The sequence below is a fragment of the Anas acuta genome, chromosome 4 (genome assembly GCF_963932015.1).
Source record: "Anas acuta chromosome 4, bAnaAcu1.1, whole genome shotgun sequence".
Taxonomy (NCBI): domain Eukaryota; kingdom Metazoa; phylum Chordata; class Aves; order Anseriformes; family Anatidae; genus Anas; species Anas acuta.
The window spans coordinates 72,639,600-72,667,495 of NC_088982.1; the positions used below are offsets into that span (position 1 = coordinate 72,639,600).

The window sequence follows — 27,896 nt, forward strand, 5'->3', positions numbered from 1 at the left end:
CACAGAAAGACGTGACTTTTTTTTTTTTTTTTTAATAAAAAGCCATTGGTATAACTCAGTATGGAGAAAGCTACCTTAATTGAGGTGTTCTGTATTTATCCTTTCTTTTTGACCTGAGGAAATAAATAGTCAATCTCCTTTTAGAAGAGAACACTATTTGTCCAAAGTGCACTGGTATTTCCGATCTCATCTGCATCCAGGAAGAAGAGCAACTTATTTCTGTTTAAATCATCTAAGAATTAGCAGTCATCTCAGAAGAGTCAAATTTACATCATTGCTGTAGCTGCCGCTAACTTATGTCAAGTCTTTATACACCATTGTGTGGTTCCTAAATAAGCTGTATTTGCAGTGAAGCTTAGCTAACCACTGTGTGACCTTCTGTTCCTACTTGTGTGCGCATAATAGAAGAAAGTTCCTCTGTTGCTCTTAAAGTCTACATTTGCATAATTTCACATTTCTCAGTGAGAGCTCTGTCAGCTTAGTGGCTACAAAATCTCCCTTTTCACTTTGCTCAGTTGAAGTATTTCATGGGTATCAAAAATAATGGTGTTAGCCGTCAATTTTTTTCTTATGGATCATCCTAGATAAAAAAAATAAATTACATTTTAGGTTTGTAAAGATGATGTTACATTAAAGTTTTAGGTGATTACCATAGAATATGCAGGTAAAAGGTAGCCTTAGAGCAAGAATCAGCCTACTGACTGACAAAAGCTTCGATTTCGACTCCTACCCCTCCCCGCCACATAAGCTACTTCTCCCCATGTGTTAGAAAGCTGAATCCTTTCTTCAAGAAATGGAACTAATCATATCCCTTCCAGCTCCACTGTATCTTCCTAAAGCCTATCCATCTTTAGTTTCTCCTGGCTCCTCTTCTTTGCTTCACAGTGCTGAATGCTTTCTGAAGTGTAGGAATTTCTTTCTAACTTGTCCAGACTTTTTTTTTTTTTTTTCCAAGGGTGCTTCAGACAGATGCATAAACGAATGTGTTGTGGGGAAGAATAAGCAAATATCCAATGTCTCTATGCATGTTTTTAGTTTTATATAGAGCTAAATATGCTACAGGCTTTCCCCAACAACACAACACTTAGCCAGAAGTTTATAAAGAAGTTTAAGCATAGTTTAACTGAGAGGTTCCTGTGGCTGAAATAAAAGTAAAGTAGTTTTCCGTAGCCCTGGATTGTCCTCAACATTGTGTTTATTTTGCTTAGCAGTGAAACTATAAATGTAATTTGTGTTAGTGTCTTTGTTAACATCAGAGTTAACACCTACTGAAATGAAAGAAGTTAACATCACACGCGAATTCCTGAGTCTCCATACAAGGGGAAGTGTGCCCATACTCTAGGCTCTGATTATAAGACAGAAGATGTTGTGAAAGACTCACTTTTTTTTCTCTGTTTCCTTCTTGGTTGAATTACTAAGCGTCTTTACAAACGTATTTTCTTGCATGACTTCCCCTGTTCCACGTGCACCAAAAGCAAGTGAGGCTTCATGTTGTCAATGTCAAGTTGTACAGTTTAAGCAAGTGCACGTTTCTTCTGCTCGAAGAACAGTCATCGTTCCTTCTATCCCTATCTTTTCATGATTTAGCACATTCTAGGCAAAAAGGAGCTAGAAAGTTTTTCTTACACCTTTCCACATGAGGCAACTCATAAGATTTTACACCACTCTTTCTGGTGTAATTTCCTTTCAATCTCCACTAAATACAGTGGCAAGAATAAAATACCATGGATATACCATTAGAAGCCATTCTTTTAGATTTGGTAGTAAAACTGGTTTATCACCAGTGCTGTGCTAAGCACTGGTTAATATATGGTGTGAATTTCACATATCAAAGCGCTTGAGAACAGCTCCCTTACCTTGTAGGTCTACCATGATTGGACTATTTAGTGCTCAGTTTTTAAGAAAGCTAAATATCCTGGACCAACCATAAGAAAACTTGTTTTCTTCACCTGAGAATAAGTTTAAACCTCAATTCCAGGAATGATGTATTTGGACTATATAATATTATTGCTAAATTATAATCTATTGTCATGTTTAAGTAATCCCTACACAGTTGTGCTGCTAGGTAGAGGAGGAAGTTGGAGGTCATTGGACTATTATTTGTCACTTGTTTAATGTATTGCAAAAAAGAGATTCCTTCTGGAGAAAAGAGTTAACAACAACAGTATTTCCCCTCTCCTCTCCACCCTTTGCTAAAGGAGAACTTCAAGTATATCTTCTGTAACTTAAAATATTCCTAAACACTAAAAATTTTAGTGTTAAAATATTCCTTGTTATCCCTTTCATTTGGTTCTGAAATACTTGCTGTATTGCCTGCTTTGTGAAGAAAACAAATTGTATTTGGAAGAAAATAATTTTCTTGTTCCTTTACCTTTTTTCACCAAGTAGCAAAATCATAATGAAATTCTCACATTAATCCAAAAAAATTAAACTGTTAACTCTGCCTTTTCCTAACTTGACTGTATAGTCCAGTGATGATGCTTGCGTTCACCACAATCTAAAGAAATATTTCAAATAGGAAATCCACAAAAAAAAAAAAAAGAAGAAAAACCCTCCCGAAGGGATTGGTGGGATAGACTGTGGTCTGGGTAGGTAATCTTGCATCTCTTTCTGAATCGAATATTAATTTCTGCTGTTAGCGAGCATATCCAGTCTTTCTTTTGTCCATACACAAATGTTTATTTGGTGCTTTGTTCCAGGATTGTGTTTTGACAGCAGCATCAGATGGACTGTTTAACTTTTTATCAAGCAGAAAAACCCATGTAGTAATTGCCATATTGGATTGTGCTTGTGGTCTGTCTAATGTACTTCCGTTTCTCTGATGACCATACCAGATGCTTGAGATGAGGATGGTAGACCCCATAGGAATTAGAGGCTTCTATGAAAATTTCATTCTAATCCCTTCTAATGAGAAATTGAGCTAAAACTGAAGCAGGAGGTTTTATCCTTTCCAGCAGTCTTCTTAGGTTAGTGACTATAACTCTAAATATTCTTATCTGTGTCTAGATTTGATCTGCCTTTGGATACTAGTGATTTTCTTTACTTATAGCAATGAATTTCAGAGCCTACTGCATGAAGTGTGATAAACTCGGTGTAAATTCTTTTTCTAATTTAATTGAATGTCCCCTTTCCTCTTGTTCAAGTCCTCAAGTGTATTACAAATGAGATAGCTTCACAGTTTAAAAAATAAAAAAATATTAAATGCAGGGACCAATGGCATGTCTCCGCCTTTTGTGACTGGGGATTGTCTAATAACTTTGGCCACTGATAATTTTGTGTGTACCACACAATCAGTGCCTCTCCCATGCCTATCTTGTAAAAAATCATACTTCTTGAGGTACATGTTGGGCAGTCCAAATAATTGACTCAGGAAAAACTCACCACTGATTTGGTTGACTTCTGTAGACATTTTTGGTTTAATTGTGAGCCTGGGTTATTTTGGACTTGAATACTATGTTAAAACTAAAACATATTTTGCTACCGCTTTGGCTAAGGCACTGATAAATGCACTATATCTGGAGATATATCCAACTTTTTCCATCTTATAAGAGATGCTCTTATTCCCAGCTGAAATCTGAGATGTAATTTATCAGAAGGAAGATCTTCCAAACTTCAGGCTTGTGTACTGCCTTTAACCCATCTTTCCTAGTAGAGGATAATCTGTTTTTGTATTTAAGATACCCATTGGTGTCGTATAAACCCCCTAATGACTTGGTGGGTACAGAGGGGAGCGTGGAACCTCCCCTGAGGACACAATAGTCTGAGTTCAGTTACACATGTCTAAATGGGGGGATTTCTCTGGTGTTCTCAATGCAATTTGGGTGGATGTAGGTATAGTTGGGCCTATAACTGTCTCATGAAGTGGCTGGCAGTGGAATAGTTAAACAAGTATTTGGTGGGTTGGAGCTTGCCTCCTCCCCTGAGACTGGAAGTGTCCCTTTGTGATGAGGTAAGTCAGATAGCTGGAAAATCTCTGTTTGCAAGAACCATTTGGCTCAGATAGGTCCTTGACTGGTATCAGCTTCAATGGCATGGGTATGCTGGTTGGGAATCTAATGAGCATGAGAGCAAGTTCAGAGATGGGAGGGAGTTTATTCAAGAGACTACAAATCTCTGCCAAATAGCTTGTCTCTGAAGAAAGAGATCTGTAAATTCCTTAATTAGAGTAATCATCTCTCGAGTTTATCCTAGAGCTCTACACAAAGAGAACTTGACCATGATTATTGAAAGTGTAAATGTTATTAGTCACCTACTACTTCCAGTTTCTGGATTACACTTTATTTTTTTGTTAAATCCAGTCTGTCTCTGTACATAATTAAAAAGCACATTCTTTATCCACCAATTAAATGGAATACATTGCATTAAGTATTAAACTGTCCTGAATTTATTAATTTCAAGACCAGGGTATGTCTTGGTACCATAAAAAGGCAGGCTTACTAGGACAAACCTCTCCAAAGACAGCACTGAAATGGCACTTACAGCACTCATGCACAAATCCATGGAACCTTTGCAGCCTCTTATGAAAGCAGGCGACCAATTTCTGCCCCTACCCCATTGTATTTCCCCCACTTTAACATCCTTTCCAGTTGGTTTTGGTGTCATTGGTTAAATGTACTCTTCATCTGAATGATGATGTGTATGAAGCCTAAGTCACTGTTCCACAAGGTTCTTCATTGATGTGGGGTGTGGGAAAGGTGCTACAGGTCTTAATGGTTGCAATTAAAATCTGACAAATGACAACAGTAGATGCAGATGTAGATGTTACACATCCATTGGCCTCAAAGATTATTTTTCTTTCATGACTATTGTGACAGAAGAGAGCTTTACAAATGGATTTGAAGGAGAAGATCACGCAACTTTGTGGATGGTTAAGAGTAAATGTTTTTTAATAAAACACTTAGTGCTAGCAACATCAAGGAAAAATACATGTTTTCAGCTCTGTTTCTTTTTATTATTTGTCTTCAAGCTGTGTGATGGAAACAAATCAAAACAAAGAAAAACTAGGTTAAATTCCTTATACTCAGATCTGGTGTCGAAACTGTGAAGGAATTCTGAGCAACTAGTTTTATTGTGACTTTTCTGTTTGTTTGCTTGCTTCAGAAATGCACTTATATACATGTATAGTCACTCTCTTCTGCACTGGAATTTCCTTTGTGGCTGAATATTAACAAACGTGCTGGAAAACTTTTGGAAAATTGTTATAAGGCTAGTGTAAGTGTATAGTAAATAGGGAGGAAAAAGAATCCCAATGCTTTTTTGTCTATTTTTCTTATATGAACAATGAAGTGCAAAGATAATTCTAACACTTGACAGGAACTTAACAACCCTGATGTTTTTCAGGAGACTTTCAATATTATAGAATATGAAAACATAAATACTACTTACTGGAGAATGTTTAAGCTATCCCAGAGATGTGTATGTTCTGTCTAAACATGAAACCTGCCCTGCTTAAGTTTAAAGTCGGTTTAGAAGCAGATTAGCTGAGATAAGCCATGTTTGGACATCCCACTCATAATTTTTCAGTATCAAAAATTAATTGACTTAACCTGTGCTGAAACTACCTTTTTTAAAGCCAGAACAGTGTCTCAGCACTAACTTTGGTGACAACACAAGTCATTATGGACCTGAATAACCAGTGCTTCTGTGCAGATCCTATGAAGATCCTATGAGATGGATTGTGGTTTTTTTGTTTGTTTGTTTGTTTTGTCAGCCTATTTTTCCCAAGTTTTGGTTCTCGCCTATTATCTTTGAAACCCCTGTGTTGATATAAGACTTTATTTGTAACATTTACAACTACAGAAGAAAAACAACAGCATGCAAACAATGGAAAAAAACTCTACCAGGAGTGAAGCTTCATTCTTGCTTAGTTTTGCCACTGAAAGACAAAACCAGATCTGTTTCTAAATAGTTTATTTTTATACCTCAAACTTCTGCTTTACCTGAAGACTTGTTTTTACTGTTCATTCTCAGACAATATTTTTTTTTCTCTGGATTCAGATTGAACTTCTGGGGAAGTCTTAAGAACTATTTTTTCTGTTTATAAAGTAACCACCTCAAAACCAGGAGAAACATCTCTCCTTGGAAGGTTTTTCTACTATTTTGTGTTCATTCTAGTTCACTTTCTAGTGACAGTCTGGTTGTTTTTTCAATCTGATTGAGGATCTATCTATACGGATTAGAAAAGTCCCTTAAAGATGATTAAATCCTGTATCTTTCTTTAAAGACTACGTTAATCTGGGACTGTTGGGTTTCTAAGGGAAAATGGAGAACCACAACACTTTAATAGAGCAAGTTCCCAACAAACTCATGCTGTTCTCCCTCCTGTTTGTAGAGGTGAAGTGCAACTACTTTGTGACACAGCTTGGAAACAAATGGAAATAGGGCAAAAATAAAAAACCAAAAACCTGCGAGGACAGAAAACCTCAAGCTGTGAAGTTGAAGTTACAGAGTAAGGAGGCTGAAAGCATGCTTAACTTGCTCTTGCCTGAGTTTTCAAGCTGTCATACAGTTCTACTGGTGCCAGGGTCCAGGCATGACTGACTGGCATCAGCACAGAAGAAGAGTGTGGAGGTCCCTGCTGCTGGCTTGCCTGGCACCCCTTCAATAAACGTAGAGGGACTTGTGCAGATGCTATAAACATGGATGTTTTCCCACCAACTTAACTCTACATGTGATACTGTAGATATGCCTCTTTCAGAACTGTCTCAAGGGGTTTTCCAGTGTAGTTCACAGCCAGGTACATATGGTAACTGGAGGTACCGGCAGGACAGGAATGCCTCCCAGTCAGGGTAAGGATTTACTGGATTATTTTTCAGAATCCTGTTCGAGGTAGACTTGCTCATAAAGCAGACTATGCCATTCCTCTCCTCCAGTAAATCTCTAGCACTAGCAGTCTTTCTTACAAACGAGCAAAATTCAGAGTAGTGGTGGATCTTGTGAAGCCAAAAACGCTTGAGCACCTCAGGCATCACCTCTCTGCTATGTTGTTTATGGTGCAAAATTTATACCTGTTCTACATCTACTGTGACCACGTGGCTCGCTGCCTGCCTGCCTGAGCAACCATCAGTGTATGGATTTCCTGTTTTCAATCAGGCATGGAGCATACTACACAAATTTTTAGAAATGCATCTTTAATTTTTTCAGTAAATCAGCTGCAATGCCTGTGGAACACCAAGAGCCATACCATGTAATTCTAGAAAACTGCAGGAGTCTCCAGACGTTTCAAAATGCCAACAGTCTCTGGCATTCTCAGCCTGGCTTGAGTCAGAAACAATAGATGAGCTGTGCTTGCAACTTGCCTGTTCCTTTTTTTTTTTCTTGCTGGTGGGATACTGCAGATTTTAGTAGTAATGACTTTCATATGAAATAACATTTAAGCAATTATCAAAAATGATTTGCAGAAACTGTCTAAAGCTGTAAAGTTAAACCAACAAATGCATTTCGATAAAAAACACTTGCGTTGTATCAAAGGAGCTGTCTTTTTCACAGCATACTTGCAGCTGACAATGCCTGAGTATTGGGGGGGGGGAAATCTAGGACAGGATAACGTATGATGTGAAGACTGGAGATTTTCCGCATGGGACTTCAGAGAGAATATTTAAACATTTTGATGGAGTCTCTGGGACACCTGGCATATCTTTTTTTTTTTTTTTTTTTTTTTTTCTTCCCCAGTTGTGAGGGAGAGGCATCACCCAAGAATTCATATTAATGCCAGAAAAACCCAAACCCACCTTTTACTTGTTCACAGTCCTTCACATCAAAGGAACCCATCATTTCTTCCATGCAAATGCTGTGGGGATTGCTTCACCCAGGACTGGAAAGCAGCCAGGCTGCATAGCATGACAGCTACTCCGTAGTCCACAGCAATGTTATATACCACTAAGAACCAGGAGTGGATTTCTGGCTTTAAATCCGATACACATTTGCAGCAAACATTGAGAAAGCATTTAATTTCTGGTTTTTGACCATATTTTATTTAATGTGCAGTTTCATGGGCCTTATGGTATGAACTCAAATCTCAAATTTTTCAGGCTCAATAATGTTGCACAGTCAGTCCTACAAACTGCATAACTACCTGCAGAATCGTACTGAATGGTTAAGCTTGGAAGGGACCTCTGGAGGTCATCTGGTCCAACCACCCTCCTCAAGCACACTCTGTCTTATAACAAGTGTGAAATGGCATCCTACCTTTGCAACCCCTGTTAAAGGGTCATCTCAGCTCACTTACTGGGCATTAGGTCAGCTCCTAATGAAGTTAAGGTTTTTGTTGTTTTCTGGGTTTCTCACAGCAACTCTAGAAGTTCTTAAAAACAGTTATTTTGCCATGCATGATGTCTCAGGTCACCACACTGAGGAAAATTCCTTAATTCTTCCAACCTGAGATTTCTCTCCCTTGCAGTCCAGTTAATTTGCAGGCATTTAAAACCAGCTCTGTAACTTATTGTTAGCCTTCAAAATAACTTCTCTTAAAAATAAAATTCTACTGCTGAAACTATTCTCCAGCTGCATTTTCCAGCTGGCTTGAGGCAACCGAAATTTTAGCTTTCCAAATAAAAGAATCTCAGCTCCAAAGAGGTCCATGTCGGTCCACGTCCCTTGTGCAACCTGGTGTAGGCACACTAAGCTCTTCTCCACAGAAGTTCTTTCCAGTGATTGCTATTGAGCAAACCCCCGTTAATAAGCAGCCTTATCAATTATATTCAAAAACAGTAGAGTAGAATATAAGTTAACTTGTGTGGAATGAAAACACATTCAGTCTCTTCTTTTTCTTTGCTAACAAGAAGAAACCTCTCTTTTAAAGGGGGAAAGGGCATTTAATCACATACTCGTTTCCAGAACCTGGAGATCAAGCCCCACAGGACTGGCTTACTAATATACTTTCCCAGAGCTTTCTTCTCTTGTAAAAGGCTGGTTAAAAAAGCCGATATCTCTATTTGCTTGAGGAACTATGATTTTTAAACTACGTGAAAGCATCCTCTTAAAAAAACAAATAATACACCTGCCATCTACAGCTATTCAGCAGATAAGTATCTCACCTACCAAGGTGTAGATAATGTAAGAGTATTTTCCTCCAGGCAGACTGCACTGACTGAGAACGGCTGACCACAAATACTGTTGGACTTCACAGCCCACTGCTGTCAGCTCGTGTCTGCAGCTTGTAGGTTTAGAGAGCTGGACTGGATTCAGAGGACCAGTGGTTATTATGGATCTGTATATTTTTAGCTGCTTATGTGTCATCCTAATTGATGGGCATAGATTGGCATTATATATTGAGCTTGATTCCTGGGGTATATTTGGCTTATTTAACAAAGCTATCTTTAGAATGCCTTCAGCACACTAATCCTCATTAAGGGTATGAACGGCATATCTTGGTGTCGTTTAACTAGATGAATTGGTACTGCTGGCCTAGGCTACTCTAGTGACTTTTAAGTTGGTATAATAGGCCTCTTTTTTTTTTTTTTTTTTTCTTTCTCCTCTCTCCTGTCACTACTTTTATTCTGTTTGTTTTCTACGTGTACATTTCTGAGTACTCTCAATATGTGACTGGCCTAGTATGAAGTACCTATGGACCAGCTGATGTCTTGGACTAGAAGCACTTCAAGGAAATGCAATAAATTCTGCTGCTTGTCAAGGTTGTCACTGCAATTTGCAAAATGGGGCATGAAGAGATCTGGCTAAAATAAGTCAGAGAAACATTTCATTTCCCTGGCAGTTAAATTCTTCAGTCATTAAGGTAAGCCTAAGAATGGGCTTTATGGTCCAGACAAAAGATACACTTGGGACCTTGCAATGTTTCTTAGTATGTTGAGCTGTAAATAAGTAGAATTTTAAAAAGCAGTGTAAATATGAAATAATTTTTCCTGTGGTGTACCCTTCCTGCTTTCTCCACAAGTGTTTTTTGAGTTTATACCATGGTTTTATATTTGTTTACTAGTAAATTCCTAATAATTTCTCAATTTAGCTCATGCTTTTGCTGTTCAAATGGTATTTGGGGGGGATGTTCTACAAGTGCTCCGGGTTCTTTCTAAATTATAATAACAAACATAAACCTTGTCTTGAAGTAGGTATGTGTAGGAATTTTGCTATTTATTGTTTTTAGACTGTTTACCAACATAACATGCGTAATATCTTGTAGGACTCCACGGTGAAAAGGTGATTGCTTGCTGATTAATTGTTCCACCCTGATCTTCTGAAAAATAATCATAGTCTGTAAAAGGACCTTCTCTCTAATTCTATAGTAGCGTGGTCTCTTCAGAGTGTTGTGTAATGGATGTCACCAAACATGGTTATCAGTCAGTAGAGTTGCAGGAACAATTTACCCGCAGATGTGTGAGTAGGCAAATCTGCCACCAGGAAGTAGGTTCTTGAGGATTCCGTTTGTCTGTGCCTCTTTCATTACATCTTTTGGTCTAAATCACTGCAATTCTCATTGGGGCTAATGGCAAACACCAGTGATATCTGGATTTTTTCCTGAGAACTAAGGAATACAAAGATACTCAGGTCACGACCGTGCTGAATGTCCTGTCATACAAGAGGAGAAAGCAGGTGATAAGAAACATTATGGGTTTGTAGTGTTGTTGATCTCACTGAAGTGCTTTTCTTTGCGCTGCGAAAAAGCAAACGAGAAATCAGTAAGTCTGAAAAATGTGTAAAGAAGTGGACAGAAAAGAAAATATGAACGTGTGGTGTGTGTATATATATGTATTTAAACTTAGAACATTTGGATTGCTTGCTTTAGTGACCAGATGCAGACGTTTTCACAGTGAAAGAAATTTGGTGATTCTGATTGGTACCATAGTGTCAATGAAAATGTGGCTGAGCAACTTGTGTGGACAATAGAAGATCTGGTTGATATAATCTTATAATCTAATGTATTTGTTGATGCAAGACAGAAAATGCTTGGGAAATTAATTTGAAAAAAAAAGTGGAAAAACGTGTTTAAGCATGTCCTAGAATAATTTAAGGTGAAAGGGATCTCTGACAGTCAACTGGTCCAATCCCACTGTACAGGAGGACCAGCTGTGGCCCTCTGAAGGGTTTCTCCTAGTGGTGTGTACAGCAAGCTGTCTTAGCCTGCCACAAAAGGGGCTGAAGGTTTGAGGAGAAAACAATTCTAGTAATTCCAGAATGACTGTTAGAAATGAACCTGGTAAATGTAACAGTGAATCATTTGCGTTAACACCTAAATTTAATCTAAATTGACAGCTAACGCTCTTGTGCTCTTTAAGATACGATAAAAGAATAATTAAGGTGGAGCTGTAATACCGTTCCATATCTTTTTGCTGTTTCAGTGTAACCTACTTTTAACATTGTATTTTTAATTTTTTAAAATGAAATAGCGTTTAAACTGTCTAATGAGGCCAGAGCCGATGGAATGTTTTGAAAGGGAAGAATATGTTTTGGCAATTCTGCTTGATCTATGTCAGAATATTTAGAGTCTGATCCAGGTTAGAATTGAAACCATATCCCCCTACTACCATGAAGTTATACATTTTTAAGGGCTGCTTCCAAGAGCAAAATACCTCTATCTGGTTTTGCTCTCTTTGTCCTTAGTGTTCAAACAAGCTGAGTAGCTTTTATGTGTGAAAAATAAGCTAGGTTCCCTCCAAGTACAAGTCAAAGATGATTACACTGATAATTTTGCTTGCTGTAAGTTTTTGGGAGCATCCTAAAGGAAGGAAAAGGATGGGGAGGAGAGAAGTGACTGTGCTGTTAAAATGCCTGGCTTCAGTGACAGCAGCTCAAAATGCTAATGATAGGCCATTAGATCTAATGTCACTTGAAGAAATTAAATATATTTGACCTTTCTGATCATCAGATGAAGAAATATAAATCCTACCTCTGGGGAGGTGTGTTTACATAATAGATTTCTAGGGTTGAACATCAAAACAGGCAGCCTGAATGGCGATCTGGAGCAAATCACCTTGTCCTCGGAGATTTTGTTTCCATTACAGAGGCTATGTACTAGCTTTTGAAATAAGAAGCGGGACACTGCCATGTCTGTTGTTGTTGCCAAGTATTTACGCTGACCTGTTTCCATCACTTACTCAGAACACATTTTCGGTCTGGCTGAGCATAGTGCAGATGTGGAACAGTTGGATGTTCTTAAACATGGTGTGGTTGTTTTTTTTTTTTGATTTTTTTTTTTTAAGACACTGCTGTTAAGCTCATGCAGCCCCTGCCACAGATGGTGGGGAATGGGATGTGTCAGTGGTTGAAAGTGAGAGTCTGTTGCAGTGTGAGGAGGAGTTGTGTCAATTGCGAATCCCAAAACACTGGAGTAGCCCTTAATAGTCCTGAACATGCTCTGTGAAGAGGGAGCTGAACAGAAGACTAGCTGGGGCAAGATACTCAACTGAAAAAATGGCTGTTCACCTTTATACGGATTTACCATCAATTTAAGTTTTAGTTCTAGAGAGCAGATATTGTGTCCATTTAAAGCAAGGATGACTTCTGCTCCCAGCCAACCACCGCGTATGTTGAAAGAGAAATAGTTTTGGAGAGGGAATTAGAAAAAAGTTGTGTGGTGTCAGAAAAGGAGGCATCTCTCTTGGTTGCCTGCAGCTTTGCCCCTTTAAAATACACAAAATCATTGGAGATACGTTTCCCTGGAAGTTATTAAATCACTGTAGGAGAGACATTGCCTTCCTGAAGCAGTGAAGAGGTTTAAAGCAGCTAGAGTTGTTCTGAAATGATTGCCTGTTAAAGCAGGATAGGCACTTTTTCTTTAAGCATGCCCATGGAAGCGACCATTATTGTACACACGCACTGAAGCAAAAGACTTGGCAAGAGTTAATATTTGTGTCCATCTTCCACAGAGCCTGAGACAACCTGGTGCAAGGTGCTGCAGCAGCTGTGGTATGAATTTACAGCTGGCATATATATGGCAGAGCAGGGAAATATCATCTGTGTTTTGCTTATGAGCCCAAAAAAATGGAGTGATGTTCCCAAGGTCACACAGGAAGTCTCTGGCAGAGACAGAAATTGAATGCAGCTTTCCCAAATCCTGATCCAGTGCCTTAAGAGATCTAAAAATCAGATATTCATACCAATCACATTGACTGAATTTTCCTAACCTAATAATGCTCCTTTCAAAAGTGCCGTAGGCTGTGTAACAGGAGGTTGCTTTCCTTTTGGGGTTGCACTGCATTAAAAGCTCTGATCTTGCAAGTCATGGTTCACTTTTAATGGTATTGCATAAACTAAGGGTGCTACCTTTATGTAGTAAAAGCCGTGGTCGTTTGGCTTCAGAATTCCAGATATTTATTCTGCAGGCCTTCAACCTCCAGTGCCTGAGAAAGTCCTACTCGGGCTGCAGACTAGTAGTTTACAGATGATGACTTCTAGATAGGAAAATAGATGCTAAGGCAGAGTTAGACAGGGAGAGTATTGTTAATTCCTAGTTCTTTACTTTCTAATATATATATATTTAAATATTATTATTTTTTTTATATTTGCAGGTTAGCAAGCCTATTGTGTTTTCCAGTGGTGATACCAATCATCTGAGCTCCCCTTTACCTGATTCCACAGCTTACTCCAAAACAGTCTCTTGAGTATGAAATTCTCTCCTTAATAAGTACCATCTTTCAAGATGATGATGATTGGCACTAGGCCACATGTGCCTCTCCTGGGCACATTTAATTCTCCAGTATTTTGTTTTCATTGGGTTTTTCTGCTTTAACTTTTTCTCACTTTTAAGTTCTCCAATAATATAAGCTCTCCTGTGATCCTGCCAGCCTTTTTCTACTTAAAACCAAGCTCGATCACTTGGCAGATTTTCCCAAATGTTCAGGTTCTGATAAAATCCCTTTGTTTCTGAAGCACAACACAGCAAGGGTGACTTTTTTTCAGGTCTTTCTTCCATGGTCATATTTTGCATCTCATCCCTTTGAACCGTTTTCTGTAATAGGTCGATTGCTTCAGGTGGGATGTTCAAAGAGGCCTGTCTAAGCATCGACTTCCCTCTGAGCAGATTTTTTTTTTTTTAAATCTTGCTTCTGTCCTTCATTTAACTGGGAAAAGCTGCAGTTATTCTGCAGGAGCTGGTGAAAGCAGTTTAGTCTGTAGGTGCTCAAGGCTTCTAGTGCCCTCCTTTAATTCGTACCCACACGCCTAGTGAGGAATGATTATAACGACTAGAGAAATACTTATTTGCATCTGTTTCAGTATAGTGAAGTAGGTTGCAATTAATTAGGAAGTTTCTGGTGTGGTAAAAATCATCATATAGGAGGAATGCAAACATATGATTTCCAAAGAGAAATTTAATTCCATATGGCTTGCGCCCTTTCCCAGCCAGCAGTTAATTGTAACTTTAAAGAAAATTTGATTATGCCTATTTAAAAATAAAATAAAAATAAATAAAAATCAGCAAGAAAAAAACACAAACCCCATGCATACCCGCATTTTCAATGCTGAGGAAATTTAAGTGATTTTAAATTAAAGTTTTCTTTCATTACTTTGCTCAAGTTGAGAGAGTGCTTTGATCAACCTTTGAGTTATATAATTTATTAGAGTAAAGGGAAGAGGATAACCTTCAGATGTCTTCTGTGGTAAAGCACTGATGCTGAAAATGTTAAATGTTTGCAGACTGAGAGCATGCTTGGCTGGGAAGGCCAAAAAAGAATAAACAAAATGTGACATGTTTTATTTTGTTATTTATCCCCTAGTAAAAATACACAACAAAAGTAAATATAAATCATATCTTATTCAAAACACTGGCATGAGTCGTCTGGAATGAACCTCTTTGTGGTGGTATCCTGCCACACCATATATGATGTCAAAACATATGCAGTTAGCTTTAAGGTTGTCAGTACAGCAATTTTGCTAAATCCTTCTAGCTTCTTAATATATACATTGTAAATCCTGTGAAGGACGCTTGTATATCCTTATTGACATATGTCATAGACTTTGCTGTTCTGCTGCAGTTCTGTAGATTAGGGGCTCTGGTTGTACTTTCTGTAGCTTGCTACTCGTTTTCCAAAGGTGTTTCGTTCAATTTGCTTGGTTTTGCTTCTTCCAGCTGTGGCATAAATCAGAGCACCTAAATCCATATTTCTTTGGCTGCTGGTGCTGACAGTGTAATTAGGAGCAAGAGTATTCAGATTCTAATTCATCGTGGGGGCACAAATTAAACCAGCTGAAAACGATGACAGGGCAAGGAGGCACAAGGAAAACACAAGCAGTATGCAACACAGTGGTATGGGTCTTGGGATAACCCTTTCTGTGAACTGCAAAACTAACACTTGAGGGATAGCTTTCCATTGAATGGTGTGACCTTTCCACTGAAGTCTAATGAATGAACTTAGGTGACGATAGCTGGCCTTCTCCTGGGTGCTATGGAGCATCTGTCAGGGGAACAGGAATGATGCATCCCATGAAATACAATAGTAGAACTTCTCTGTTTTAGAGAGAAAAATGACAGTGTGAAACTGGAAATGCTGAGGTCATTCAGCACACAGCATGTTTTGCTGTACAGTGCCTGGTATTCGTTGCTAACCTATGCAAAGATCAGTCTTGAAAGGTGCAGGTAGAGTTGCACCTGAGATGTTTATTCTGCATGGTTCAGATTGTTTCCTTGGTGGGGGAATGCGTGTGTGACACAATTGCTACCAAGAGTTACAGCTATCGCCTTCTGGGACTGGAGCTACTTGGATGGCAGGCATCTTAATCATCTGCATGCCAGACCTTGTCCTGTAGCTTGGTGACTCCTTCAGCCCACTGAATAGTGCTTGTTCTCACCAGCTGGTGATGTAGCCCCCAAGACACAGATTAATTCTGGTCTTTACCAGGCTGCCCTGCAGGCTGTGGGATCCATCTATTAATAAGTCTTAAAAGTGGTTTAAACAGGGCAGTTTAGGTATATTTGATCATGCTTCAGTGTTGTGTTTAAGAAGACCTAATGAAGTCTAGGTCTTATGCTTCTGTGGACTGTAACTTCAAAAGCTGGAGCAATGTTAGGTTCCTAGAAATGTTCCAAATTTTGATTTGAACTACATAGAAGCAGAGGGTAGATGGAGGACAGTACAACTCTGCTAACATCATCATTATTACCGGAGAGATATGGTGTGAAACGTGGTAGCACTAATCATGTAATAAGGAGCTGTATACAAAAAGCGAAGTAATATTTAAGTGTACAGTGCAAAGGGGTAATATTTAATCTGCCAGTAGTGAGAAATGGGAAAGAAAGGTTAGCAAATGTGGCTTAGTCTTAGGCATAAGTAACACTACTCTGAAGCTCTGTTTTGGGGTCTTACAGGACATGCAACAAGAGCTGCAGGCACAAAATGCACAGGATTAATGGTCAGGAGAGATTATGATATGACTGGGTTGAACGGCCTGTGTTGTGCTAAGACAGAAAACTTTGTGCAGTTTCACTCTCAATACACAGGTATCAATCCCCATTCTTTTTTTTTTTTTTTTTTTTTTTAAGTGAAAACATAGCTTCCCAAAACAGTTGAGATGGTTTTGAACACAAAACACTGATTTGAAATGAAAAATTTTCCATTTCTTGTAGTAGCTACAATGGTTAATCAATCTTCTCTGTGGAAAAAAAAAAACTGCATTTGCCTGTCTTTACTTGCAAGATACTACTTATAACTTTTACCATTAGTTCAAAAACAAGTCCTCCAGGATCTTGTATATTTTATTTCAGTGAGGATGCTAGTATACTCTGCTTTAGTAAACCAAACAGATTGAGCTTTTAAAGTCTACTGAACGTTTCCTCCAGCCTTTGGAAGGTTTTTGTGGCTCTTCCCTGCATCATTTCAAATTTGCAACATATTTTAAAAATAGTCTGGATCCCAGATCTTTTTCCAGTACTCAGTCTTTAAACATTTGGTTTAAGCCAGAAGAAACCTACCTTTTTCCCCGTTCTTCCTCTCTAAATCTGTTAGCCTTTTCTGAACTGGCAAAATAGTTGTCCATTTTATCTCTTAATCGATTAAATCCGCTTAACTAATTATTTCTTTGGAACTGCTAATTTTCAGTTGCAATTTCTGTTTCTTTCCTTCCCGTTAGGTTATCTTAGAGTCTCCTCATTTTCAAAGTTAGCCATTTTGAAGATCTGATTATGTAAACCTCAGTGATTTAGGGCTGTGCTTTGCCTAATTCTTCCTCCGCCCTTTTTTTTCTCCACAGATTGCTACTGCACTTTTCTTGCTTATGTGCCTTCCAAGCTCAGTGTTTAGCTAGTGTTCAACTGAGATGATCCATAAGAAATGGGATTCTCCATTCATATATTCTTTTTCAACAGGATTATGATATGAAGACCCGTTACCAAAATCTTAAACTTCACCAGCCGTGTTGTTCACACCATTGCAGGTGAGTGGTAAGGGTTTCTTTGTGAGGATTTGGGCTTGTTTTTTCCTCTTCAGCTGCTTCATAGCCCTTAAGTTTTCTTTATGGAGTCATTCCATAATGGAATCTTTTCCAGGTAATGAGACAAAATGAAAGAATGTCACTAGTAGGGAGATGCAAGGTAAACAAAGACTTGAGAGGATTATGACTTGTATTTTGCAAAAAGTCAAAATTTTCTTCTGTCACTTTTTTTTTTTTCTTTTTTCACTTGTTAATAATTTGATTTTTGTTCAAGTTTAGGATAGTTGACTGCCTCTTTTGGTAAGAACCAAGGAACAGTTTGTGGAATATTGTTTCATCAAGTTCTCTCTCTCTTTTTTTAAGCCAGAATTTGTCTTGAAACTTGTAGGATGTGATTTAGTAACTTTCTGAAATTAGTTGCTGGTTTTAGCTGTATATCCACATATCCACCTATATATATCTTGCTATTCTATTCCAGTTTAATATTGCCCAGGTTTCTCTCTTATTTCCTGCAGAGTATAATTTCTTGATGTAATGGCATAGTGCGTGGTAATGTTTATTGGATAATTTTGAATTTGTCAGGTGCCAACAAATTTGTATAAACCTATTGGTTTTGAATTTATATAAGGAAAAATAGCTGTTATAACAATCTGCTGTGTAGACCACTCTGTAACCTTTTTTTTTTTTTTTTTCCTGTGGTGTTTCTAGCTGCTTCTGCTATGAAACATACTCAGATGCTTCAAATTCCAACCCTGTGGAAGGTGCTTCCCTACCGTATTCCCTTACTCAGCAGCTTTGTCCTTGTACCCGTTGATTTTACAAATAGAGGGATTTTAAGAAATAACAGAGGGATTTATAAAAATTCTGTAAAATTTGAGTGATTCTCTATGAGCAGGTAATGTGTAAATTCACTGCAAATTCAGAATATCAGATGTCTGCATGTGAGGGATAAACAGGCCAAATGAAACTTAGGTCAAACCAGAGTACATTTGGAAATTATATTTTCATTCCAATTTTTTAAATCAAGGGGGAAAAAAGTCAAAATCAGTTAAGCTGGAAGAAAGCAGTTGTTTGATTTTTGGGGGTGAACACAACCCAACACTGGCTAAGTTACAAAGGGGAAAAGCAACCTTTTGATTTCTCAACCAAAGAGAGGAAAGTAATCCGTAGTGGGACAGCTGTGTTTTGGCACTTCATGTGGTCCACGCTGCTACTGACATATTGAAGGATTTTGGAAGTTATAGAAATTTTACTTCAATTCACTCTCTGGATGCCAGCACTACGTATCTGTATGCACACACAAAAGAGAGAGAGAAAAAAATAACAACACTCCCTCACCCCGTCTCTTTGCACGAGGTCAGGGGAAGTAAACCTGCCCCTTCCTACTTCTCTACTGAAATTCCATAAAGATCTGATTTGCAAAGGGGTCTCGTCACAGTCTCCTTTCTGTATGCACAGCTTTCCATGTGTAAACACCTGCAAATTCATTTTTCATGCTCTAGCCCTTAAGACTGTTATTTGTATGTGTACTTTAAAATTATTATCCACTAAGATTATCTCAGAAGATGCGCCCAACGCAGAGGCTTTGGGGCACATCCCTCTCTGACTTGTCTTGGTTCTGTTCATCTGGCTCTGAGTGTTGGGATGATGGTATGCTGCACAAGAGGTGATACAGGTTATCAGCTGCCTAAATGTCTAAGGGTGGCAGAATCAGAGTTTCGAAGTAGCTGCTGTTTGTCATTTTGTAGTACTTAAAACTACTCACCCAGAGAGCTCTTGGTAGCAGTCCTAACAGAAGTGTCTAAAGAGAATAGAGCTAAACTTCCCAATTAAATAGTCAGGGACAATTTTGCAGAGCTCCTTTAGAGCACACAGGCCTGAAAGCAGGAACGTGCCAGCTCTGCCTTACTCCTGGGACAAGGGGACAGGTGGGGAGACCTGCGTGCTCCCACCATGGCCATCGAAAGTGTATGGCAGAGAAACGGCTTCTGGGCAGCGTTTGGCTAATGGTGTTTTTGAAAGTGGATGGCAAAGATGGGAGCAGGAATTCCTTTTCTTGATCGTGTAGGGTAACTATTCAGATCTTTGGGTCTGGCTCCTCCACTGGGTGACCTGCATTTTATGCTGACAGTAAATTCACTTCAGAAGAATTTCATCTAGAGCCATGCTTGTCCAAGTAAAGAAGATTTTTTTTTTTTTAACTGTATCCATAAAGTGATGCAGCTTTTGTCTAGCTGAGCTATAGAAATGGACCTGTTACAACAATTATTTATTCCTATACAAGAAGGGAAATGCATAAATTGTCTTCTTAGCTGTTTCATTTGGGTTTAAGTCTGTAAAATCACTGTCTAAACTAGTACAAAACCTAAGTGGTGTGTCACTTTCATTTCACGGGAGTGGATAAATGGGTGTTGGAGCAGGGTTGGGAGCACAGTCCTTTCCTTCCTGCAGTGCCACGACTATGGATCTGCATTCCTCTGGAGATGTGGATGCCTCCTCACTCCTTGTGAGCTCCTGCTTGGATGGATGCATGGTGATGCAGATGTGTGGTTGGCAAGGGGCAGTGCACAGGGAGGGACACTGGAGCTTAACCATAACTGGGTGACTTGCCTTCTACCAGGCCCTCATGACTGTGGGTTCCAGCTAGAAGATGGTGCCGCCTCTCTCCCACTTGGTCACCCAAAATACCGGGTGCTCTGTGTGCCAGGCAGTTCCTGCTGACACACGGGTTTGTACAGTGAGGAAAAAAGCAGTTAAGGCACTCAGCTGGACACATGTAGGATTTGGGGCCAGGAGGAGGGAAGCCTGGAGAAGGAATCAGATCTGAGAATTGCACATTGAATGTGTGCAGCTTGACAGGTTGGAGGAAGGGGTCTGTTTTGGTTATACCCCTCCGTGTTTAAGACACGCTAGGCGTGTGCAGAAATGTTCATGGAAGTGCATTCCTCTGCAAGAGGTCTGTGCAGCAGCTGGGCTTTGTCCCTGTACGTTGTCAGCCTGCAGAGCTTTGGAGTCTTTCTGGGTAAAAGTCCTGTAGTGCAGGGGTATATTTATTTGAGAGGAAAGAGGAACAGGGGAAAGTTGCATCGGGGCATGTGCACTTCTCAGCCTGTCCTGAGATGCTGGTGCATCCTGTCGGGTGGCAGACTGCAACCTCTGTTCCCCCTCAGCACACACCTAGAGGCAATAGGATGGTGACCTCCTTCATCTCATGCAGGACCAGGACTTTCAGCCTGGACGTTTCAGTCCCTCATTTCAGGCAGCTTGTTGAAGGGCCAGATAAGGTGGTGATGTATGGAGGAAAAGGTGATGGTCCCTTTGTGCTCGGGGTTGCCTCAGGATCTTCAGCGCATGGCTCGTTATGCTGTGTTGACTTGTTGGATCCTTAAAAACTTTCTGCAAGCGCCACCATAGTCAGATAAAGTTTCTCTTATTTTTCCCTGAGCCTACACATCACTGAAGCAGCAGAAGCTGGAGCGAATTGATGTGGGTGCATTCAGACAAACTGCCAGGGAGGGCTCGGTGGGAAGGGAACATAAACCTGAGTAGTTCTGAATGGTTTTGAGCTTTTGAGTTGGGTTTCAAGGCTGCCCTACCTGTTGTTGGTCTGGGGCAGGAGCAGAGGTCCTGTGGGGACTGTGGCTTGTGGGGCTCAGCTGGGGAGAGGAGGGTGTGCAGAGGGATAGCCCCTGTTAGAAAATAAAAGTAACTCCTTCCACGCATGCTCTGGCTAACTGGATAGGAACACTTGAGCTGCACATGCACACACAAACAATATGCTCTAGGGAAAGACCACAAGTATGCTAAAAATCATAATCTGATAAACTCAGATGCTTTCAAAATACAAATGTCCTGTCATTGCTTTTCATAACAAAAATGATCGCTTAAGACTTTACCACAGCTTAACTATTCACAATGTAAACATCAACAAAACTGATGATTTTTTCAACACTTAATGTGCCTTTTGCTGTGGAAATAAATGTTTTGGCACCCAATCCTTCCTTGTGATTTTGCTAATAGGAACCTACAGTGCAGAATTGCCATTTGGTTAGACAGCTGAAGAAAAGCAGATTAGATATGCAGATATGGAGACTCCTTTTCCAGACCATTTTCCATTTCTGAAACTTATTTTGTTATCATCATTTTAATCTTTCCAGCACAATCAGAAATCTCTTTCCAAACTCCTGAGCCCATCTTCTCTTGAAGAATAGAATAGTTTATAGGTTCTCCATTTTTTCCCACTTGAGACCCAAACCAGCTGCAGGCTTCGCTTTGCCTCTCATCCTTCCCTTCCTCCCAGATTGAAATCCCGCAGTTTGGGATCTTGGCAAGAAAGCGCAGCAGCTTTTTATTTTTGCTGTGTGGGTTGCTGGGGGATGTGAGTAGAGGAGTAAATGGGACCAGGGTCTCCTCGCCTGCCTGTACTGCGTGTGCAACCAGAAGCAGCTGTTCTGGAGCATCCAGCTGGGTTAGTGGGGCTAATTTGGTACATGCCTGGCGAAGCACCTATCACTCCAACTCTGTCCTAGTGCTGGCAAGGTTTATCAGATTTACTTTCTTAGCCAGCTCTGTCCAATGCAGGATGCCTCTTCTGAATGCTGTTTCTGGATGCGTTTTGGTATTTAAGACGCGCTGATCCTAATAACTTGTGCTATTGTTCCCATATATGTATCATTTTTCTGTGGCTTCAGGTTTCTACTGCTGTTCAGATCATATTAAACATGGTTTTTCCTTTTTAAATGCTAACATCCAGGATTAATTTAATCCCACATTTTTTCCTGGATAACTTAAAGTTTTGGATGAATCACTCCCAAAAAAATAAGAACATGTCCAAACCTCAGCCTAAACGTCAGATCGAACCAGAATTCAGTAGGTTTGGATAAAAGCCTGTTCCTGGGCCCCCCTCAAAGTATACACTGAATCAATGTCGAATCTGTTTTAACAAGTCTGACAGCCTTGCTGCATTGCCTACCACCTTCAGATCTCCTGTGTTTGGGAGTTTCCTCTGTGTGCTCTGTATTTGAAGCATCTAAAACACAGACAAGCAAAAGGCCTGAGATTTAGACAGATTTAGTCAGACAATGGAAAAGGGATTATTACTGAAACCTGATGTTGCCTATTTGTAACTTGTTTTTCTTGCACGTGAGACTTCTTGGTACCTTTTGTAAGAAAGGGAAATGTTTCCAAAGAATTCTGTGCCTTACGCTACAGCTGTTCTAGCTGAAAGAGGGTTGAAAGCAGTCAGAGCTCCCTACTAAGAGAAACCTTTGTAGGGAAAACCTGGAAGGCACCAGGTGCAGTCAGCATCTAGGAGGGACATGTGCTTGGTTGCATCCACAAAAGGGGTTGGGGGGAGACCCTCATAAATCTCTAAAGCTAAAGTAGGCACCACATGACCAATAATCTATTTCCCAGTTTCTAGGGAATTCCTTGGATTTTCTGTTAACTCTAAACCCCGACAGCTCTTTTGTACATGCATACAGGAAAGTAATTCTCGGTTGTTTCTTAATTGTCCTTTTACTGATGTATTGTTATCCTTTCCTCCAATGTGATAAAAGTACCTTCATTCAGTTCTTGAAGAGAGATCAGAGGGACCAAAAGCAGCTCTATGTTGCATATAAAACCGTACTATTGTAAGCAATATATATATATTCAGCCATAAATCAGCAGAAAAGTGTGCGCTTGCATTACACTAAAGCAGAACAATCTGAAAAGTCACCTAATAAGGATGAAAGGAGCACACTAGAACTCAGTGGAGTTGTTAGAAGTGGAAAAGAGAGAAGTAAGGATTGAAAAGACCTTTGCAATTTCAGTGAAAAGGAGAGGTGTTTTTACCAACTGGAGTTTTAACGTTGTAGGAAAAAAAAAGTGATTTAATTAAACAAGGGATAGGAAGAGAAAGATGGTAAAGAAATGTGTTAGAGGGGAGGAGAGGAAAACCTTGACAGTGTTCAGAAATTGAGTTGCACTTCATAACTCACCACCAAGAGCGGTGTTTTTGTTACCTTGTAAACATCAGATTTTTTTTTATTTTATTTTATTTTATTTTTTTTTTTTTTCTCCAGTAATAGTAGAAATTCCTGTACTTCCTTTTGTTGAAGTTGGAACGGGTTCGTCATAGGACTGCTGTCTTTCTTCTCCTGGACTGTTTCTGTTCTCACTAGGAGTCTCTGTTTCTGCTGCTTTTCATGAATTTTGCAGTCTCTGTTCCAAAGACACTTATATCTTTTTCACCTCTCTTTTTGATGGGAATCCTGTATCTCTGCCTTTCATCTCTCCTGCGTCCCACTATGGAAGATGTGCTGTATTCCCTCTCCCCATTCCTTCAGATGGGCTGTTATCTATCACTTATCCCATCCTGACAGACAGGTTGCAACCTTTACAAAAGTCAGAACCAGGGGTGAGATTCGTGCCCATCTCTTAGTTTACAGGGAGATGTGAGACACTTGTGGCTGTGCTGCTTTCTGAATTTCAGTGCAGCAAGCTGACACAGCAAAACGGCAGGGCAAAGGAAGGGAGGTCTAAAAGTGGCGAGTAATTTTTCTGTGGACCCAAGGCTCGAGCTTCTTGTTAAAGCCAGGGAAGGGTAAAGTTAAGGAAGGCTGAGCCATGATCTCTGTGTGCAGTGCTCTGCAGCTCATTGTCTCCCTTTTGATTTGCTTCATGACAATTTTTATCAAACCCATGTTTATTTAGATATTTATGTCCCTGTGCATATGTTGTAATGAAATACACTGTTTTAATCAGAAGGTTGGGTTTGGGTTGTTGAATGCAGTGTCCTTGCCCTTAACCAAAATAAAAACCAGACTCAGTGCACACATACAGCGCAGGGAGGAAAATGGATATAACCTTATGATAATATTTCATCTAATAGAGTCGAAGCCAGTGGTACTTGCTAGCATTGGGCCGCGGGCCAAAATTCAGCCCCAGAGCACTTCCGGGGGTTGCACGGAGTTGTCATCTTGGCTACCCTCCCTGTTTTTTTCTCCTCCTCCCTCCTCCTCTTCCCTCTGCTCCAGTGTCTGAGCTAAGTGGTTTGGCAGACAGGAGAATTAACTCTTTTAAGGGTGGAGAAGGACGTGGAGGTACCTGCTCCAGCAGGTCTGGGGTCTTCCAGGCTGATTATTATTACTACTTTTATAATTTATTAGTTTGAAGTTTAACATCAGGGAAAGCCTGGGGTCAAATCTGTGCAAATGGTGTCTGTTCGTTTAGAGGTGGGGGAAGAAAGTCCTCCTTGGTAGGGGTTGCTCTGCAGCAGTACAAAAGTGTGGGGACAAGAGCACCAATCCCACCACCACCTCTCCTAGAGCATTTGTGCCACAGATTTCAGTGGCACCAGGCCATCAGCTCTGTCCCTGTGCAAGAAGCAAACTTGCATTTAGTGCTTAGTTTTGGAACACCATTCACCACAGGATGTCAAATCCCTGTACCCTGAAACAGAAAGGGGAAACCTTTATAACAAGTCCTGGGATGTACCTTGGTGCAAGGCAAATGGACATCCCTGCAGCGAACTCTGCAGGCTTCCTGCAGTGCTCCTCCTTATTCTGGCATCTGAAGGCAGTGTCCAGGTACTGGGCTCTCCTCCTGATGATCTCTTCAGTGTAAACACGGTCTGCTTCTTTTTGTCTTATTCTGTGCCCTCAGTCCTTCCCTTCCACTGTTTTGTATCTTGTCCTTTCTACCCACATCATTATTCCACCATCTCTTTTCCTTCTTCTTCAAAACTGTATTTCCCTCACCACGTTCAAGCTCATCCCCGTTGTCCTTCAAATCTCACCTTACTCCTCTTCACCATGTAAGCTTCTCATTGCTTGTGGAGCCTGTCACCCCAGTCTGTTCTCTTGCTTTTCTCTAGCCAGAAAGCTTTCTGCTCTCCTGGGTGTCTTCACCAGGCTCACTCTACCGGGCAAATGGGGATGGGAGCCGTGTAGGGATTTCTAGGTGGCGGATCCCAGTCATGCCAGCCCAAGCTGGCTCTGTGAGAAGCGCTGTACTGCCCATCACGTGGCGTGGCTCCTCCACTCCTTGCCAGGGCACAGGGGCTGTATCCTGAAGGCAGAGAGCGGGAGAGGCTGGCGGCAGTCCCTGAGAGCCGCAGCCAGCAGTTTGCATAGGGGGATTGCTTTTCAGTCATTCAGTATTTTCACAATTTCTGGACTGTGATCTCTGCTGGGAAGGAACTGCTGTTCCTCCTGCTGGCCCATCAGGACAGGGCCAAAGTTTTAGCTGGGGTCCTGCTGCAAAGCAGCACCTTAACTGAGAGAGGTTAAAACAGCTGGGCTCCCAAAAGCCTGGAAAAGCCCCCATTTTTCAATGGTGGCTGTCACCTCCTGTGAGCAGAGCATTTCAGGAAATGAAAGGGATGAGACTGCTGCAAGCTCAGGGATGTGCCGTGTGTGCTTGGGGTTTCTGGGGAAGTGAAGTGGGGCACTGAAGGAGGAGAAAAGCAGGGAGGGAGGCGGCTGTGTGGCAGGGCCTGCAGGGTGCTCGGCGCTGCACTGCCGCTCTGCGCTGCGAGGAGGCTTTGGCTCAGCGAGGGCTGGCTGCCTGGAGGCTCGGAGGTTTTGCGTTAATAAAAGTTACGGCCCTCCAGCCGCATCTCCATCCTTTCGTTACAGAAAGGCGTGCTGTTATGCCAGTGGGATTGCTGCACACTCTGGACTTTAAACCCATAAATTGTTAATGCCAGACTGTTCTGATGAGCAGCTTTTTGATATCCTTTACATGTTAAAAAGTACTCAGGCCTGTTGACAAAGCAAAGAAATGGTGTCAAAAATAATTTTAAAACCTTTTGACCTGTAAGGTTTAAGAGAATTAGGCACAGATTCTTTGCTTTAAGCCTCTTGGTGACAAGAAATATGGTCCTATGCCAGCTGGTTTGATTGACAGTGACGTTTGTAGTTTCAGCTGCTAATACAGTATGCTCCTTGTATATTCCTAGTGTGCAAATATAGAAGACTATTTGTCACCTGGGTTGATGGATTATGCATAAGTGAGACAATGTGGTTAAGATTCTAAAGCATAAATGAAAAATCATAAACTTTACATAACTCAGAAGGCAATGCTTAATACTCTTAATGAAGTATTCTTATTTTAATCAAGGCAAACTGTCAGACCTGCAAATAAGCAAAGATTATGCAGCCACCATGGTGGGTTTTCGATAGCTGCATGGTACTAACCTGCAGCATTGGATTTTTGACAACCATAATAAAACGTATTGGAAAATTGATTAGTTTTAAGAGACTCCTCACAGCCAGCTGCTTTTATTTGTAAATGTCATGTATTCAATCACTGTAGGCTCCAGCCCTTCAAGTGGAATTCTTGGCTGATTATGAACCTTTGCTTAGGTAGAAATGCTCTTGTTTCACATTCTTCAATTTGTTTTCAGTGTTTTCATGTGGACTTGCATAAGTTTATTTTTCCTGAAAGCTCTCCCACCACAAATAGTTAGCTATTTACTCATTTTCCACTAAGCCATAATTACAACTTCTGTGCTCCATGAGACATGCTAAATTTGCAGTAATAGTCAGAGACAGCTTTGTAATTAATGTTTTCTATAAATTCCAGCATTTTGCAAGAAAAGAGCAAAACAAAGTTAAGTTATTGATTTCTGGATACAGAAAAGAGAATTTGCTATGAAAAGTGTATTATCGCATCCTGAAATATGCAGTAAAATTGGCATTTTCAGCATGCTGCTCTTATCTTTATTTGCTGATGGAGAGAATATCCAGATTTTTTTTTTTTTTTTTTTTTTTTTAGCTTTAAAGGAAAGGATATGGTTAGGTTCATATTACTCAGCCTGTAATAAGTGCAAAATACAAGGAAAAGGGGCCGTAGTCCGTTGCTGTAACATTTAACATATTTTGTTTAAGGAAAGCACTTTTCATATTAATAAGTTAAAACCTAAATGATTAAAATGAATTGAAATAAATGCAAGTCTACATCTGTTTGTTTTAATCTGACTTTTAATAGCATAAAACTCTGACTCCTTTTCCAGATGAAGCTCTCCCGCTGACCTGTGGGCGTTCTGTATGAGCAAGAGGTTCAGGGCTCTGCCCTGGGCTGGTACGTTGTTTATCAAGCACTCCGAAGCAGTTTGCTTCATGAGGCCACATCCTGCTCTTTTGCTGTGTGCTGAGTCCCAGCAGATGTCAGTGGCAATTTCATGCATATTTTGAGAGGAGGCTGTGGCACCTCAGTATTATTTCGCTTTGCAGAGATACTGTAGCAGAGAGTTTGCTTTGAGATTATATTCTCTCTATATATATACTTTATATTGTGATGAGCTGTGTGTGGCTAGCTTCTGTTTTTTTAACAAAAAGAGGCTAGACTCAATAGTCACCAAAGTGGATATGATCACAGGTATTGGCATGATTAAGAAGACTTTATTTGGTTTCAGCAGTGAGGGATTCAATTAGATGCATTTTATTATTTGTTCTGTTAGCTCGTTGTATTTGCTTTGAAAGTGTAAAATCCTGCTTCTGGACCAAAACCTGCCCACAGCTGAAATGAGAAATATTCTCAGATGATGTGTTTTAAAATGCTACTTATCTTCAATGGATTACTTTAACTGGCTA

At 40.1% G+C, this 27,896-nt stretch overlaps 1 long non-coding RNA gene across 3 annotated transcripts in view; it reads left to right on the forward strand.

Moving 5' to 3' along the window:
* Nucleotides 1-27,896, forward strand: part of LOC137856524 (uncharacterized) — a 62,397-nt gene that overhangs the window by 25,276 nt on the left and 9,225 nt on the right. For all 3 annotated transcript variants that reach the window (XR_011096542.1, XR_011096541.1, XR_011096540.1), the window contains exons 2-3: nt 17,252-17,319; nt 27,317-27,384. This is a non-coding gene — a long non-coding RNA (uncharacterized lncRNA). The remainder of the gene's footprint in view (nt 1-17,251; nt 17,320-27,316; nt 27,385-27,896) is intronic.